General features: G+C 34.4%; 1 long non-coding RNA gene across 1 annotated transcript in view; it reads right to left on the bottom strand.

Moving 5' to 3' along the window:
• The window catches only part of LOC125754515 (uncharacterized), a 72,503-nt gene extending 66,919 nt beyond the window's left edge, over positions 1-5,584 (bottom strand). Inside the window, exon 1 of the long non-coding RNA XR_007408938.1 lies at positions 5,510-5,584. This is a non-coding gene — a long non-coding RNA (uncharacterized LOC125754515). The remainder of the gene's footprint in view (positions 1-5,509) is intronic.
• Positions 5,585-19,418: the final 13,834 nt, after the last annotated feature.

Genomic DNA, 19,418 nt, shown 5'->3' with positions numbered 1-19,418 from the left:
AAACATGGTAGATTAATAACTTAAAAAAACAGTACAGAGGTTAAAACATAAAAGTAGTATGGTCAATTATACAAAAATCAGTCAAGAGATTCACAAATAAAAGGATGTGAAATATATAATGTCATATACATATAACATGGAGGGGAGCAAAAATTCAGTCCTTTTAGAATAGGTTCAAACCTTTGACATCAATTTAATGTAGACTGCTATATACATAAGATGTTATATATAAGTGTAGTGCTAACCACAAATCAAAAACCTATAATAAATACACACACACACACACACACACACAGGAGAAAGAAATACAAGTATAACAATAGACAAAGCCATTAATCCACAAAAGAAGGAAACAAGACAAGAATAAAGGAACAGAGAACTGCAAAAACAAATGGAAAACAAGTAACAAAATGGCAATAAATACATAACTATCAATAATTACTGTAAATGTAAATGGACTAAATGCTCCAGCCAAAAGAGACAGGGTGACTGACAGGCTGCAAAAGCAAGAGTTATCTGTATACGGCCTGCAAGAGATTCATTTCAGACCTAAAGACACATGCGAGATTGAAAGTAAGGGGATTTACTTAATTTTTTAACGTCTTAAAAACATTTACCATACAAATGTAAACAAAAAGAAAGCTATGGTGGTAATACCTAGAAAAAAAGACTTCAAAACAAAGACTGTATCAAAAGAAAAAAAAAAGATTTTACATAATGATAAAGGGAATAATCCAACAAGAGGATATAACAATTATGAATATCAATTAATTCAACACGAGAGCACCTAATACAAAAAGCAACTATCAACAGACTTAAAGAGAGAAATTAACGGTAATGCAATAATAGTAGAGGATTTTAAAACCTACATACATCAATGCATAGATCAAGCCAGAAAATCAACAAGGAAATAGTAGCTTTAAAAGACACATTAGACCAGATGGACCTAACAGACATAAACAGAACATTCAATCCAAAATAACAGACTATAGTTTTTTACAAGTGCACATGAAAATTTCTACAGGACAAATCACAGCATTTTTCACAGAGCTGGAACAAATAATATAAAAATGTGTAGGGAGCCATAAAAGGCCCTCAATAGTTAAAGCAACTTTGAGAAAGAAGAACAAAACAGGATGTATCACAATTTCAGACTGCAAGTTATATTACAAAGCTGTAATCATCAAAACAGCATGGTATGTATGGGCACAAAAGTAGACACATAGATCAATGGAATAGAATATAAAGATCAGAAATGAGCCCATGCTTTCATGGTCAGTTAATCTATGACAAAGAATGAAAGAATATACAACAGGAAACTGATGATCTCTTCAACAAATGATGTTGGGGAAACTGGACAGCCACCTGCATAGAATGAAATAGGGACCACTTTCTTACACCATGCCAAAAATCTTAGAATGGATTAAAGACCTAAATATGAGATCTGAAACCATAAGACTCCTAGAAGAAAACACAGACAATAATCTCTAGGATGTTGGTTATAGAAATATTTTTCTAGGAATGTCTCCTAAGATAAAGGAAATAAAAGAAAAAAGATTAACTATTGATTCTACATCAAAACAAAATGTTTAGCACAGTGAAGGAAACCATCAACAAAACAAAAAGGCACCTACTGAGTGGGAGAAGATACTTTCAAATAATATATTCTATAAGCAGTTAGTATCCAAAATACACCCCCAAAAAGCAAATGATCCAATTTTTAGAAATGGACAGAGGACTCGAATAGACATTTTTCCAAAGAAGATATTCAAATGGCTAACAGATACATGAATAAGATGCTCAAATTCACGAATCATCAGGGAAATGCAAATCCAAAACACAATGAGATATCATCTTAAAACTGTGAGAATGGCTAAAATAAAAATAAAAGATAAGAAATGACAAGTGTTGGTGCAGATGTGCTAAAAATGAAAGTTCATTGTTGGTGGGAATGCAAATTGATGCAGCCATGTGGAAAACAGTATGGACTTTCCTAAGAATATTAAAAAAACAAATACCATTTGTTTTTTTTAAAACTCAACACAGAGTATTGACACGAACAAAACAAATACCCTAATTCAAAAAGATATATGTATACCTATGTTTATGTGGCATTGTTTATAATAGCCAAGATATGAAAACAACCAAAGTTTACATCAGTAAACAAAAGGATAAAGATGTAATACACACACTGCACACACACACACACAGAGAATATTAATAACTCAGTCATAAAAAAGGAGAATGAGATCTCATAGTTTGCAACATGGATGGAGTTAGAGGATATAGTGCTGTTTGAGATAAGTCAGGCAGAGAAAGACAAATATCATGATTTCACTCATAAGTGGAATTATAAAACAAAAGAAAAGAAAAAGCTGGTTAAGGTAGTGGAGGAATAGGAGACCCTAAGTTCATCTGGTCCCTGGAATTCAGCTAGATAGTTATCAAATCATTCTGAACACTAGCAAAATCAATTGGATATTTGAGAAAAGAATTGCTGCAATTCTATAAACAGAAAAGGGAGCATTTTAGGAAGGTAGGATCTGGAGCAATATATTGGAGGATATGGTGGAGGGGAGGAAGCTGGAATGAAGCTACTGCAAAACACTATAAGCAGCAGAGAGCAAATATTGGAACTTTTTTTAAAAAGATTTTATTTTTTATTCATGAGAGACACAGAGAAAGAGGCAGAGACACAGGCAGAGGGAGAAACAGGCTCCACGCAGGGAGCCCGATGTGGGACTCAATCCCAGGACTCCAGGATCACACCCTGAGCCAAAGGCAGACACTCAACCACTGAGCCACCCAGGCATCCCCAAAATTGGAACTTTTAGAAGTCTGCTCCAGTGGACGATGTCCCTGGCTTAAAGGGGCTTCGGTGGCAAAGCAGGGCAGAAACCCAGGTAAGACAGCATGGTTGAAGCATCCCCAGGGTCCCAAGAAGAATGGAGATGCCCAAGTGTGGTGGAGTTCCCAAGCATCAGAGTGGGGAAGTCTGCTGAATCAATGCTGGCTTTCTGCTCTGTGTTGCCATTAACTGTGAATCTCTGCATAGTCCTGTAACCATTCTCCTGGCAGGGGCCCAGCTAAAAGGCAGAAGCACAGTGACACACTCCTCCCTCCTCTGGGGAGGAACAGCACAGGTCTGTGCTGTAGGAGTCCATAAAATTTGGAGTCTTGAAATTCACTCACATACCTGAGATTAAAACACTGGGCCACAGTCTAGGTGAAGGAAAGCATGGAGACAAGAGTGATTGACTGCATTCCTGTGAAGGCTCATTGAAGAGTAGGGAGCAGACTTTCAACTCTAGACCTAGAGAGCAGGGTGTTGCCATTTTCATCCTGCCCATGGATGCTGAAGGCCTTCAGGAAGCAAAACAGTGCCACATAGTGCAATTGGGAGCCACTTACACTGAGCCCGGCCCTCTGACAAGGAAGGTGCATTTCCACAAAGCCAAGGACATCTGAGAACCAGTATAACAGCTCCTGCCCCAGAAGACCTTCAGGAACAACTGGACTGCACCAAGTTTACTGATCACAGAGAACTGTAATGCTTCAGCTTTGGGGGAAAACAGTATATAGCATTAGTGGGTATTTTTATTCTTTAGTCTTTCAGCTTTATTTCTTAAGCTATTTTTTTTCAATTTTTAAAAATTATTTTCTAATTTTTATTTTTATATATGTTCTGTATATTATTCTTGGTTTCCTTTCATTTATTCATATATATATGAATAAATATGAAGTTCTCAGCTATAATTTATTCAAATCAATCTTCTACTCTACTCTCCCTCTCTTCATCTTTGGGACCCCTATTATCTGGATATTAATTTACTTTATAGAATTGCTGAGTTCTTGAAGTCTCCCTTTATGATCCAGTCATCCTTGTCTCTTCTTTTCTGCTTCCTTATTTTCCATCATTTATTTTTCCCCTTCTACATCATTGACTTTCTCTTCTGCCTCATTTATCCTCACCTTTAGAGCCTCCTTTTGGGATTGCATCTTGGTAATAACATTTTTAATTTTGGCCTGATTAGATTTTAGTTCTTTGATTTCTACAGTAAGTGACCCTCTAGTGTTTTCTGTGCTTTTCTCAAGCCCAGCTAGTATTTTATTATCATTGTTTTAAATTCCACTTCAGACATCTTACTTATATCTGTATTGATTAAATCTCTGGCAGTGAGTACTACTTCCTGTTCTCTCTTTTGGCGTTAATTTCCCCATCTTGTCATTTTGTCAAGAAAAGATAGTAGGAAGAACGAGAAAAGACAACAATAACAACATTGCGGGGGTGAACAGAAGAAAAAAAGATAAGAAAAAAATCAAACAAGAAATACACAGAACAAACAAAAAGCTAGATCCTGGGTGTGTTTTGGTCTGCTTATTAGAAGAAAGTATATCCAAAATAGGAAAGAGAGAAAGACATTAAATATATAATAGAAGCTTCTTCATCTTTCAGCTGAGAACTTCCCTAATCTGGGGAAGGAAATAGGCATTTAAGTACAGGAGGCACAGAGAACCCTCCTCAAAATCAATAAAAATAGATCACCTTGACATATAACAGCGAAGCTTACAAATTTCAAAGATAAAGAGAAAATCCTGAAAGCAGCTCAGGACAAGAGGTCCTTAACTACAAAGGTAGAAACATAAGATTGACAGCTGACCAGTCCACAGAAACCTGGAAAGCCAGAAGAGCCTGGCATGATATATTCAATGTGCTAAATGGGAAAAATATGCTGCCGAGAATAATTTGTCTAATAAGGCTGTCATTCAGAATAGAAGAAGAGATAGAGAGCTTCCAGGACAAACAAAATCTAAAGGGATATGTGAACACTAAACCAGCTTTGCAAGAAATATTAAAGGGGGTTCTTTGGGTGGAAAGAGAACCCCAAAGTAAAAAAGATCAGAAATGAAAATAGACAATTTACAGAAACAGTGACTTTACAGGTAATACAATGGTACTAAATTAATACTTTTCAATAATTACTCTGAAGGTAAATGGACTAAATTCTCCAATCAAGAGACACAGGGTATCAGAATGGATACAAAACAAGACTCATCGATATGCTGCCTAAAAGAGACTCTAAATTCATACTTTTCAATAATTACTCTGAATGTAAATGGACTAAATTCTCCAATCAAGAGACACAGGGTATCAGAATGGATACAAAACAAGACTCATCGATATGTTGCCTAAAAGAGACTCATTTTAGACCTAAAGATACCTCCAGATTGCAAGTGAGGTGGTGGAGTATCATTTATCATGGATATGGAAATCAAAAGAAAGCAGGAGTTGCAATCCTTGTATCAGACACACTAGAAGTTAAACCAAATAATGTTATAAGAGATGAAGGGGGACACTATATCATAATAAAAGGGTCTACACAACAAGAAGATCTACCAGTTGCAAATATTTATGCCCCTAATTTGGGAGAGCCAAGTATATAACCCAATAACAAAATTAAAGAAACTTATTGATAATAATACAATAATATGAGGGGAATTTACCAACCCACTAACAGCAATGGACAGATCATCTCAGCAGAATATCAACAGGGAAGCAAGGGCTTTGAATGACACACTGGACCAGATGGACTTAATAGATATATTCAGAGCATTTCATCATAAAGCAGCAGAATACACATTCTTTTTGAGTGCACATGGAACATTCTTCAGAATACATCACAAATAAGATTTCAACTGGTACAAAATGACTGAGATTCTACAATGCATGTTTTCAGACCACAATGCTTTAAAACTTGAAGTCAACCACAAGAAAACAATTTGAAGGAACATAAATAAATGGAGGTTAAAGAGCATCTTACTAAAGAACAAGTGGGTAAACCAGAAATTAAAGAAAAAAAAATAAAAATAGAAGGAAATGAAAAGGAATACACCAGTTTGGAACCTTTGGGATGCAGCAAAGGCAGTCCTAAGAAGAAAGTATATAGCAATACAAGCCTTTCTCAAGGAACAAGAAAAGTCTCAAATACACAAACAAGCCATACAGCTAAAGGAGCTGGAAAAAGAACAGCAAATAAAGCCTAAATTCAGCAGGAGAAGATAAATAATAAAGATTAGGGTAGAAATCAATGATATATGGTAGAAACAAAACAAAAAGTAATGCAGATCAACAAAACTAGAAGCTTGTTCTTTGAAAGATCAATAAAGCCCTAACCAGACTTATCAAAAAGAAAAGAGAAAGGACCCAAATAAATAAAATCATAAATGAAAGAGAAGAGATCAAAACCAACACCAAAGGGTAAAAAAAACAAATAAAAGAGAATATTGTGAGCAAATATATGCCAACAAATTAGGCAATATAGAAGAAGTGGATGCATTCTTCGAAACATATAAACTACCTAAACTGAAACAGAAAGAAACAGAAAACCTGTAAATACCCAAAACCAGTAAGAAAATTGAATCTGTAATAATAAATCTCCCAACAAACAAGAGTCCAGGGCCTGATGGCCTCTCAGTGGCATTCTACCAAATATCTAAAAAATCAACTTCTGAAACTGTTTCAAAAAATAGAAGTGGAAGGAGAACTTCCACTCATTCAGGCTAGCACTACCTTGATCTGAAAACCAAAGACCTCACTAAAAAGAATATAGTATAGACCAATATCCCTGAAGAACACGGATGCAAAAATTCTCACCAAGATACTAGCCAATATAATCCAATGGTACATTAAAAGGATTATTTGCCATGACCAAGTGGGATTTATTCCTGGGCTTCAAGGGAAGTTCAACATTCATAAATCAATCAATGTGTTACATCACATTAATAATAGAAAGGACAAGAACCATAAGAGCCTCTCAATTGATGCAGAAAAAGCATTTGACAAAGTATAGCATTCTTTTTTGATTAAAACTTTCTGTAGTGTTGGGATAGAGAGAAATACCTCAATATCATAAAAGTCACATATGAAAAGCCCACAGCAAATATTATTCTCATTGGGAAAAACTGAGAGCTTTTCTTCTAAGGTCAGAAGCATGAGAAGAATACCTATACTCACCACTGTTGTTCAACATAGTTGAACTAGAAGTACTAGCCTCAGAGATCAGACAACAAAAAGAAATAAAGGGCATTCAAACTGGCAAAGAAGAAGTCAAACACTCACTCTTTACAGAAGACAGTACTGTATGTGGAAAACCCATAAGAGTTTACCCCAAAATTTGTAGAACTCATACAGGAATTCAACAAAGTGGCAGGATATAAAATCAATACACAGGAATGAGTTGTATATCTATACATTAAAAAAAGAGACAGATAAAAGAGAAATTAAGGAGTCAATCCCATTTACAATTGCACCAAAAATTATAAGATACCTAGAAATTAACCTAACCAAAGAGGTCAAAGATTTGTACTAAGAAAGCCATAGAATATTCATGAAAGAAATTGAGAAAGACACAAAGAAATGGAAAGATGTTCCACGCTCATGGATTGGAAGAACAAATATTGTTAAAATGTCTATGCTCCCTAGAGCAATCTATACATTCAACATAATCTACCAAAATGCTATCAACTTTTTTCACAGAGCTGGAACAAGTAATCCTAAAATTTATATGGAACAAGGAAAGACCTTGAATAGCCAAAGGAATGTTAAAAAAGAAAACCAAAGCTGTTGGTATCACAATCCTGGACTTTAATCTCTATTACAAAGCTGTAATCATCAAGACAGTATGATACAGGCACAAAAACAGACATGTAAATCAATGAAACACAATACAGAACCCAGAAATGGACCTCAACTTTATGGTCAACTAATCTTTGACAAAGTAGCAAAGAACATCCAATGGAAAAAGACATTCACTTCAACATATAGTGTTGGGAAAACTGGACACCCACATGCAGAAGAATGAAATGGAACCCCTTTCTTATCCTGTATCCCAAAACAAATTCAAAATGTTTGAAAGATACAAGTGTGAGATAGGAAACCATCAAAATCCTAGTGGAGAACACAGGCGGCAACCTCTTTGACCTTGTCCACTGCAATTTCTTGCTAGACACATCTCCAAACACAGGAGAAACAAAAGCAAAAATGACCTATTGGGACTTCATCAAGATAAAAAAAATACTTCTGCACAGCAAAGGAAACAGTCAACAAAACTAAAAGACAACCTACAGAATGGGAGAAGATATTTGCAAATGTCTTATCAGATAAAGGACTAGTATCCAAGTTCTATTAAAAAAAAAGTATCAAATTCAAAACCCCAAAAATAAGAAGTGGGCAGAAGACATGAATAGATACATCTCCCAAAAAGACACACAAATGGCCAAAGACACAGAAAAAAGTGCTCAACATCGCTCGATATCAGAGAAATATAAATCAAAACTACAATGAGATATCACCTCACACCAGTGAGAATGGCTAAAATTAACAAATCAGGAAGCAGCAAATGTTGGCAAGGATGTGGAGAAAGGGGACCCCTCCTACACTGTTGGTGAGAATGCAAACTGGGGCAGCCCCTCTGGAAAATAGTGTGGAGGTTCCTCAAGAAGTTGAAAATAGAGCTACCCTACAACCCAGAAATTTCACTACTGGGTATTTATCCAAAGGATATAAACATAGTGATTTGAAAGGACACATGCACCCAATGTTCATAACAGCAATAGCCAAACTATGGAAAGGGCCAGATGTCCACCAGCAGACAAACGGACCAAGATGTCGTGTATGTGTATATACAATGGAATATTACTCAGCCATCAGAAAGGATGGATACCTACCATTTACACTGACATGGATGGAACTGGAGGGTATTATGCTGAGTGAAGTAAGTCAATTAGAGAAAGACAATTACCATACGGTTTCACTCATATGTGGAATTTAAGAAACAAAACAGATGAACATATGGGGAGGAAAGGAACAATTAAATAAGATGAATATTGAGAAGGATGCAAACCATAAGAGACACTGAACTCTAGGAAACAAACAGGGTTGCTGGAGAGAACGTGGTGGGTGGGGGGAGGATAATTGGGTGATGGGTATTAAGGAGAAAACTTGATGTAAAGACCACTGGGTGTTACATGCAACTGATGAATCACTAAATTCTACTTCTGAAGCTAATAATAATAATAATAATAATAATAATAAAAGAAGAAGAAACCAAGACAGATAAACATCTGTTCAATAACCAATGCTTTAGTGATCTATCTTATTTGGAAAAGACTTACATATCCCATGAATTCAACCAAACTTATCATTTATGTTAGCCAACTTTAAAATTTCAGTTTACCAAAGATTTTGAAAGCTATAAACTCTTTTATTTATTTAACCTACTTGTTTTTCCCAATTACTCATGAAAACTTTATGAGACAGAAACAATTAATCATTATTTTAAATCAGGATTTTGCTGACACATTGCAACAGAAATAATGCGATCTCATCTGACCTTTACTAAACCTTGGTAGAATAAGTTTTATATTAATTTTGAAAAAAAATGAAAATAAAATACAAAACAAATGAATTAAAAAAAAGACAAATTCTTAAATATAGAAATAAACAGGTGGTTTGCAGAGGGAAGTGGGCAGGATGATGAGTGAAATAGATGAAGGGAATTAAGAGGTACAAACTTCTAGTTACAAAATGAATAAGTCATGGTGATGAGAAGTACAGCATAAAAATGTAGTTAATAAGATTCTAAAATGTTCTTTGGTGATAGATGATCATTACACTTATCAGAGTGAGCATGGAGTAATGTATAGAATTGTTGAATCATTATGTTGTAGACCTGGAACTAATATAACACCGTATGTTAATTACACTTCAATAAAAAGACACAGTGAGCTGCTAAAAAACAAAAGTAAAACAAACAAAAAGGATAAGGTTTTATATCAAAACCTATGCTATTTTATATTGTATAATTGTATATCGCTATTGTATATTATATATTGTATAATTCTTTTGCATTAGAATTACAATTTGACATACCTTGTTCATATTTCTTTTTTTAATATTTTATTTATTTATTCATGAGTGACAGAGAGAGAGAGAGAGAGAGAGGTAGAGACACAGGCAGAGGGAGAAGCAGGCTCCATGCAGGGAGCCCGATGTGGGACTCGATTCCGGGACTCCAGGATCAAGCCCTGGGCCGAAGGCAAGTGCTAAACCACTGAGCCACCCAGGGATCCCTATATTTCTTTATCAATATATACTAACATGATATCAGAAAAGAAGGCAAGATTCATAGGATGGCTTTTTGGTATGTAATTTATAGTGAAAACATGTTTAAAAAATCTAGAAATCCAACAGTTGTAGATTTCTTGAATGGAGATTTATATGTGTATATATATATATACATTTATATGTATATAAACATATGTATATATGTTATAACATGTATATATGTTAAAATGTATATATACATATATATACATTTTAAAAATGAATAAGGTAATCATTAAAATGATGGTTTTTTAAATCTAGACTTATTAACATGGAACAATTGTGACATATCAACAGTTAGGTAGGAAAGATGCCAAATGTTTGTACTACAATCCCATTGTAAACAAAATTGCAGGGAGATTCACATACGTATTTGTGTTTATATGTGTGTATGTGCAAATAAAAATGCTCACTAAATAATTAACATATTAATAGCTTATAAAAATAACAGTATTTTTATATTATCCCTTATATATTTTTGCATTATTGAATCTTTATGAGAGATATAAATCATTTTATTATTAGAAAAAACAATAAAACTAGTTTAATGAAATAAAATAAATCTCAAAGTTGTTTTTAGTAGACATAAAATCTCCTAATAATTATCTATGTTATTAGTACATTTATATTTTTAATAATATTTTGTTTAAAACTTTGTACATTTTGTTATAATTGGTTCTTATTCACAATATTTGGGACAATCCATAATAATCTTTCTTGATTAATAATTCTTTTTTTTAAGATTTTGTTTATTCATGAGAGACACACAGAGAGAGAGAGGCAAAGACATGAGCAGAGGGAGAAGCAGGTTCCTAAAGGGGAGCCCATTGCGGAACTCGATCCCAGGAGCCAGGGATCGTGCCCTGAGCCAAAGGCAGACACTCAAGCACTAAGACACCCAGGTACCCTGATAAGTAATTCTTTAATACCTAAAAAAATATACTAATGAAGAAATACATATATATTGTATATTTTTCTTTCCCCAAGTAAAATATTTCTATGACTCTTAATTTTTTTATATGTATGATACTATGGATTTTGTTCAGCACATTTTCTAATTGTGTGAGAAAATGCCAGGATAGAAAAGTCCTGTGCAGCTGCGTACAGAATTGTTTGTAAAGAATAATATGAAATCAAACTACATATATGCCAAAACATTCTATCTGACATTTGTATTTTATATATTCTTTTTAATTCATTTAAATGGTTCAATATTTTCAAAAAAAGGTGAAGTATAATCTCCCTCCAATTTCTGGTATTAAGTCAGCCAATAATGATTCTCTTAGGAAGCCATATCATATATATACATATACAAGTAGTGCACACACACACACACACACACACACACACATATGTACCCACATAATCTTTTTCCTATTTTTTAGGTCTTGCTTATTTTGTATCTTGCTTCTTTTCATAATAATATATTATTTATAATTTTTTATCTTGGCATATAAAAACCCTCCAAATTAGTTATCTATTCAAAATACTCACTGTGTGTATTATAGTATATTTAACCTTAATCTTTGATGGATATTTATATTTCCATGAATTTGCTATTACAAGCAATGTTGTAATGAACAATCTTGAACATACATATTTGTATTAGACTCATATCTATTTTACAAAAATGTTCAGAGTGTCTTTGGAGCAGATATTTAGTTGAAATTTAGAACGAATTGAGTCATCCTAGGAAGGTGTCTACTGCAATAAAAATGATTTCATTGGTGCTGAAAAGTTATGATTGGTTCTCAACAAAATATGTCTTCATAATATTTTCTAGAAAAGTATGTTTACCATAAGAATATGATGAGTAGTTTGTTAGATAATATGATGCTTTTCATATTTTTCAATGTAATCATCTGGTGTATCAGATTTCACTCAGAGTCTGCATATTTAAGTAATTTTTATTTTTTTACAGAAGTGTTAGTCCCATCTTGTGAAATATCTTCTGCCAAATATCTAAAAGATTCCCCTAAAAGAAAATAATTGAATTTTTTTAATCCTCTAGATTCATTCTTGAGTCTATTTTTCCACTCTTATCTTTTTCTTTCCCCATTATTAGATCTGAGCCATTCTGAAATTTAATGAAATTAAAAATGCAATTTGGGGGACACCTGGGTGGCTCAGGGGTTGAGCATCTGTCCTTGGCTCAGGATGTGATCCCCATCCAAGAATCAAGTCCCACATCAGGCTTCTTGTGAGGAGTCTGCCTCTCCCTCTGCCTGTGTCTCTAACTCTGTGTGTTTCTCATGAATAAATACATAAAATCTTTAAAAAATGCAATTTGATTGGACAAAAGAGTATTTTTTTTATATTGAAAAGTGTCAGTGACAATAATGCATTAGTGATGAGATACTGGAAGAAAAAGCACTGGGATTTAACAGTAGCTTTTTCCATGTTTTCTCAAGCTTTGAATAAAGATCACACATTTGTCTACTGATGACATAATTAAGAATAGAGATGTAGATTTTATTTTAGAAAAAAGCTTTTAAAACACCTTCTATAGCATATAAAATCACCAAAATGGAGATATTTTTCTAACTTCTCGACTTATGATAATTAGAATAAGTGTGAGCTCAGTTCCAGAGATGTTCTTGAATGGCAAGTACTCATTATCCCCTAGCTCTTTGGCATTATTTAAACATCAACATAACAGTGTTTGTCATCCATGAAAATACACTTAGATAGGTTTAGAAATAAGAATTGATATTCTGCAAGGAATTCATGTACCTGAAATTTAACCACATAGAACACCTTTTAAAGAATTGTTAGAATAGTTTAGTCATGGCTGTCTTTTGTTGAGAAAAATATATTATAAATTGAATTCCTCCACGATAATTGAAAGGATATACTTTGTTTTTGAGGCAACTGCCTAAAGATGGCACAAATCTTTATTTAGTGGGCATGCCTGGGTGGCCTAGTGATTGAGCGTCTGCCTTGGGCTCAGGGCGTGATCCTGGAGACCTGGGATCAAGTCTCCCTACATGGAGCCTGCTTCTCCCTCTGCCTGTCTCTGCCTCTCTCTCTCTGTGTCTCTCATAAATAGACAAATATATATATATATATATATATATATATATATATATATGGACACTAACCATGTACCTTTAGAAATAATACTAAAATTTACGTGGTTACATAGCTTTCCATCTAGCTCAGATATCCATGGCATTCATAACTTAAAATTATGTAAATCTTTTCGAGTCTCTTCTTGATTCGATTTATTTTACTCTTTCATTGGAACATTATACAATGTGATACTGTATTATACATCCTTGAAAAGAGATGATTAATAAGCCATTAAAAAATTCCAGTGAAAGTTGAAATCCCAACTGTATGTCCCTTGCCTTTGGATTGTCCTCCCTGCCAAAATAAAGATTGCTCACAGATTTTTTTGTAACACCATCCACAGTTAACTAACTTTACTCAAAGTGTCGAGTGAGATTAGTCAAAACTGGTTCTCTGCAGTTCCTGAAAATAATTATGACTTCTAAAGAATGACATTAACAAGACCAAATAATCGTGTTTTTTTTATTGTGAAGCTATTATATATTTTTTTTAAATTTTTATTCATTTATGATAGTTACACAGAGAGAGAGAGAGAGGCCAGAGACACAGGCAGAGGGAGAAGCAGGCTCCATGCACCGGGAGCCCGATGTGGGATTCGATCCCGGGTCTCCAGGATCGCGCCCTGGGCCAAAGGCAGGCACCAAACCGCTGCGCCACCCAGGGATCCCTATTGTGAAGCTATTATATTTTAAGCTACCTTTACCCTTATCCCATATATTCTCTATTATGAAACTGTTGTAGCTCAAGAGATCCTCTGAAAAATAAGCATACAAATAACAAAAATAATAATAATTGTTCCACTTTCTAGTAGTACCCACTAAATATGACACTGAAATTCACAGGGATCTCTTTTGCTGGACTTAGGAAAGACCATTCAGTAATTGCATATGCACCACACTGTATTATGCCAAAAATAACGTGGCAATCCTGCCTGAAGTTGCCAATGCTAGTTTTACATCTCTGATTGCTACAGATCTTGAGTTCCCAACCCTACCATTCAGTCTTATCCGTCCTCAGCAGGAATCTGAATATCTACTTTATATTAACAAGTTAATGAGATATTTCCCTTGTCCCGTTCAATTGTCTTTTTAGACACCACATTCCATGTCACAACACACTTATTCGTCAACTCCTACCTGGACTTCGCCTCTACTATTAACAATCCTGTCATCAGACCTTAACTCAGGCTTAACTATTGAACTTTAATTGAGTCCATCATTCCTGGCTTCCAAAGACTCTTCACTTTCTTGGTTTTCTTAGCAATATTGTCTGGTCTCTAATTGTCATTGCATGTTCTTCTTATGTTAAGTGTTATGAAAATAAGAGTATTGCTTCATATTTATAGTAGGTTCTCTTCTCTCTTACATTATAAGTGCAACCATGTGAGCCAACAGAATTTTATGGCTTTACTTATGAGTTATATGCTGTAAACTCACACATCTTCATCTCCATACTGGTCCCATATTTGGCTGCCTACTTTTCCTCTTCTCTTAGATGTTTCAGAGAAATTTCATGTTCAACATGTTCAAACCGAACTAAAATACTCCCTTAAAACAATGTAATTTATTTCAAGTTTTATCCATTTGCAAGTCAGAAACTTGTGAATTAAGGCTTATTTTTCAAAAAGGCTCATTTTTCTTCACTTATTTTGAACACTCATCAATAATTCATATCTCTTTAATAAGTCACTCTTCTACATACTTAGGACTACCTCTTGTCACTTCTCTCCTATTCTTTTTTTTAAGATTTTATTTATTTATTCATGAGAGACAGAGATAGAGAGAGGCAGAGACAGGTGGAGGGAGAAGCAGGGTCCATGCAGGGATCCTGAGGTGGGACTCGATCCCGGGTCTCCAGGATCATGCCCTGGGCTGAAGGCGGTGCTAAACCCCTGAGCCACCAGGGCTGCCCTCTCTCCTGTTCTTAAAAAGGTAAAAGGGCATAATGTTACTTAATGTATTAAAAAAAAACATTGCTATTATTTACTTATGTTATTTTTTCTGTTAACAGTTTTATCTAGATATCATTGACATACAAACATTGTGTATATTTAAATTGTACAACTTGATGTCTTGATATATGTATTTTTTGTCAAATGATTACCACTATCAAGACAATTAAGGTAGTCACTGCTTCTACATGATTATTAATGTGTGTGTGTGTGTGTGTGTGTGTGTGATGAGAGGATTTAATGTGTAATCTATCCTGTTAGCAAATTATAAGTATATAATACAGTGCTGTTAACTATCTTCACCACACTGTACACTGGATCTCCAGAGTTTATTCATTATGCGTAACAGAAAATGTATACCCTGTGATTAACATCATCCTAGTTTCCTTTCCCCCAGCCCCTAACAACCACCATTCTACTCTACGCTTTTATGAGTTTGCATTTTTCAGACTCCACGTATAAGTGGGATTATGCAATTTTCCTCTTTTTGTGTCTGGCTTATTTCACTCAGCAAAATGAGCTCCAGTTTCATCCATATTGTTGCAAATTGAAGGATTCCTTCTTTTTTAAAGGAGAAGAATATTTCATTGTGTTCTATTAACATTCTATTAAGAATATTTCATTGTGTTCTACGAGCATTCTATTAACACACATCGCATTTTAAAAATATTTTGTTTGTTTGTTTATTTATTTATTTATTTATTTATTTATTTATTTATTTGACACAGAGAGAGACACACCACACAAGGAAGGGGAACAGGAGAGGGAGAGGCAGGCTCCTTGCTGATCAGGGAGCCAGGTGCAGGGCTAGATCCCAGGACACTGGGATCATGTCCTGAGCCAAGGTAGACACTTGATTAACACTTGATTGTCCTGAGACAAGGTACCCAGGTGCTCCTCACACGATATTTTCTTTATCCATTCATCCACTGAAGGACATTTAGGTTATTTCCTTATTTTAGCTAATGGGAATAATACATCAGTGAACATGGAAATGTAGATATTGCTTTGCTACCATGAGTTCCTCTTGTTTGGATATATATCCAACAGCGACGTTGCTGGATCATATAATAATTCTATTTTTAATTTTTGAGGAGTTTCCATGTTTTCTGTTTTTCATATGTACTAATTTACATTTCCCTCAGTAGCGTATAAGTTCTCTTTTCTCCACATCTTCACAAACACGTGTTATCTTTCTCTTTGAAAATAATCATCCTAACAGGTGTGAGGTGATATCTCATTGTAATTTTGATTTGTACTCTCCTTGATGATAAGGGATGTTGAGTCTTTTTTCATGTGCCTATTAGCCATTTGGATTTCTTTTTTTTTGAGAAGTGTCTAGTTGTGTATTTTGTTGATTTTTAATTAAGTCATTTGTATTTTTTGTATTAAGTTGTATGAGTTTCATATTTTGGAACACTCCTTATCAGATATATGATTTGCCAATATTTTTTCACATTACATATGTTCCCATTTTGCTGTTATATCCTTTATCATGTGGAAGTTTTTTAGTTTGATTTAGTCTCACTTGTCTATTTTTGTATGTTTCTTATACTTTTGGTGTCATAACTAAAAATATTATTGCCAAGATCAATATGAAGGTTTGTCCAAATGTTCCCCAACCCCCCAGGAATTTTACAGTGCCTGATTTTTCAGTCTTCAATCCATTTTTGATGTACAGAATGAGGTAGGGTTCCAGTTTCATTCTTTGGCATGTGGATATCTAGTTGTCCCAACACATCTGTTGGAAAGCTTATTCCTCCCCCATTGTGTGTTCTAGGTATGCTCGTTGAAGATCAGTTGACTATAACGGTGGGTTTCCTTCTGTTTCTCTATTCTGTTCCATCAGTCTGTAGGTCTGTTTTTATGCCAGTACCATATTGTTTTGATTACTATAGCTTTGTATTATAATTTGAAAACAGGAAGTGTGATGCCTCAATCTTTGATCATCTAGCTTAAAATTTTTAGCTATTAGGGGTCTTGTGGCTTTATATAAATTTTATTATTCTTTTTTCTTTCAGTAAAAAAAAAAGTCATCAGGATTTTTTTTTTTTTTTTTTTTTTTTTAGTCATCAGGATTTTGATGGGGATTTCATTGAATCCATAGATCACTTTGGTAGCACAAGCATTTTAAGGTTAATTTTAACAATTCAGAATATAGAATATCTTTCCATTTGTGCTTTTAAATGTCCTTCACCAATGTTTTATAATTTTCACCATACAAGTCTTTCCCCTCCTGGTTAAGTTAATTTCTAAGTATTTTTTTTGTCATTAATGTACATAGGTTTATTCTCTTAATTTCCATCTTGATGAATTTCCTAATATAGAAATGCTACTGTTTTTCTATGTTGATTTTGTATGTTGTTTACTGAGTTCCTTATTAAATACATTCTATTATTTTGTAAAGTCTTTAGAATTTTCATATATACAATCATGCCATCTGTAATCAGAGATAATTTCATTTTGTCTCTTCAGATTTGGATACATTTCATTTCTTTATCTTGCCTGACTTCTCTGGCTAGGTCTTCCAATACTTTGCTAAATAGCAGTGATAAAAGTGGGTGTTTCTATCTTGTTCATATCTTAAATGAAAAGCTTTTACCCACTGATTATGAGTCCAGCTGTGTATTTTTAATAAATGGCTTTTATTGTGTTAACAAGTTCCTTCCATATCTATTTTGTTGTAATTTTTTCAATATGAAAGGAATTGTATTTTGTTAAATGCTTTTTCTTTATTGAGATGATCATGTGTTTTTTCCCTTCAATTCTGTTAATGTGCTTTATCACATTGATTAATTTTCATGTGTTAAACCATTCTTGCATCCTAGGGATAAAACCCCTTGCTCTTGATATATGATCCTTTCAACCTGCTGTTAAATTTGGTTTCCTAGGATTTTTACTGAGGATTTTTGCATCTGTGTTCATCAGGCATAATGGTCTATAATTTTCTTTTCTTTTCTTTTTTTCTCTCTCTCTTTTTTTTTTTTTTTGCATTGGTTGGTTTTGTAATCAAGATTCTCAAAACAAGTTTGAGAATATTCCCTCTTCCTTTTTATAAAAGGGTTGGTAATGTTTTTTCTTGAGAAAATTTTTAAAAATTTTATTTATTTGACAGAAAGAGCACAAACAAGGGGAGTGGTAGGCAGAAGGAGAGGGGTAAGGGTAAGCAGGCTCCCCACTGAGCAGTGGGCCCAACATGGGGCTCCATCCCAGGATCCTGGGATCATGTCCTGAGCTAAATTGGATGCATAACTGACTGAACCACTCAGGTACCCCTTTTCTTTGAAATTTTGATAGAATTCACCCATGAAGCCATCTGGTCCTCAGTTTTTCTTTGTTGTGATATTTTTTATTATTATGGATTATTTCATTCTTGGAGTAGTTGCACACAGCTTGTAGGAGTCAGGTGTCCAATAAGGACATTGTCTTCCAAATATCAGGGATCTTTGTTCTGTTAACTGATTGCTACTTCTGATCATAGAGACACTGGCATAGAGGTGGGAAACCATTGTTGCAAGCATCTTGTTGACTGAAGCATCTCCCAGAAAATTTAAAGGGCCAAAACCATCCTCTTTTTAAAAAAACATATTTTATTTATTTATTAGAGAGAGCGCAGAGCACAGGAGCAGGGGAGGGGCCAAGGGAGAAGCACACTCCCTGCTGAGCAGGGAGCCTGATACAGAGCTCCATCCCAGGACCTGAAGATCACAACCTGAACCAAAAGCAGATGTTTAACCAAATGAGCCATCCAGGTGTCCCCAAGCTGAATACACCCCAAGGTGTATTCAGTTGCATTCAGAGGCAACTGTAAATATCTGTGAAATCCATCTGATCCAGTGTATCATTTGTGGCCCTTGTTTCTTTGGAGATGTTGTGCTTCGAAAATCTGTCATTTGCAGAAAGTGCCATGTTAAAGTCTCCTATTATTAGTATATTATTATCTAAGTATGTATTTCTTTGTTTATTAATTGATTGATATACTTGGCAGCTCCCACATTAGGGCATAAATATTCATGATTGTTAGGTCCTCTTCTTGGATAGGCCCTTTAAGTATGATATAGTGTCCATCTTCATCTCTTACTACAGTCTTTGGGATATATTTCAATTTATTTGATGCAAGGATTGCTACCCCAGCTTTCTTTTGAGGATGACTTGACTGGTAAATGCTTCTCCAACCTTTCATTTTTTTGTGGATTATTTCTTCGGGCTTCCTCTTTCTTTTACAGAGTC

This window comes from Canis lupus, chromosome 37 (genome assembly GCF_003254725.2).
Source record: "Canis lupus dingo isolate Sandy chromosome 37, ASM325472v2, whole genome shotgun sequence".
NCBI classification, from domain to species: domain Eukaryota; kingdom Metazoa; phylum Chordata; class Mammalia; order Carnivora; family Canidae; genus Canis; species Canis lupus.
Note: the sequence above shows the minus strand (reverse complement) of the source record. Positions and strands in the feature narration are given on the sequence as shown.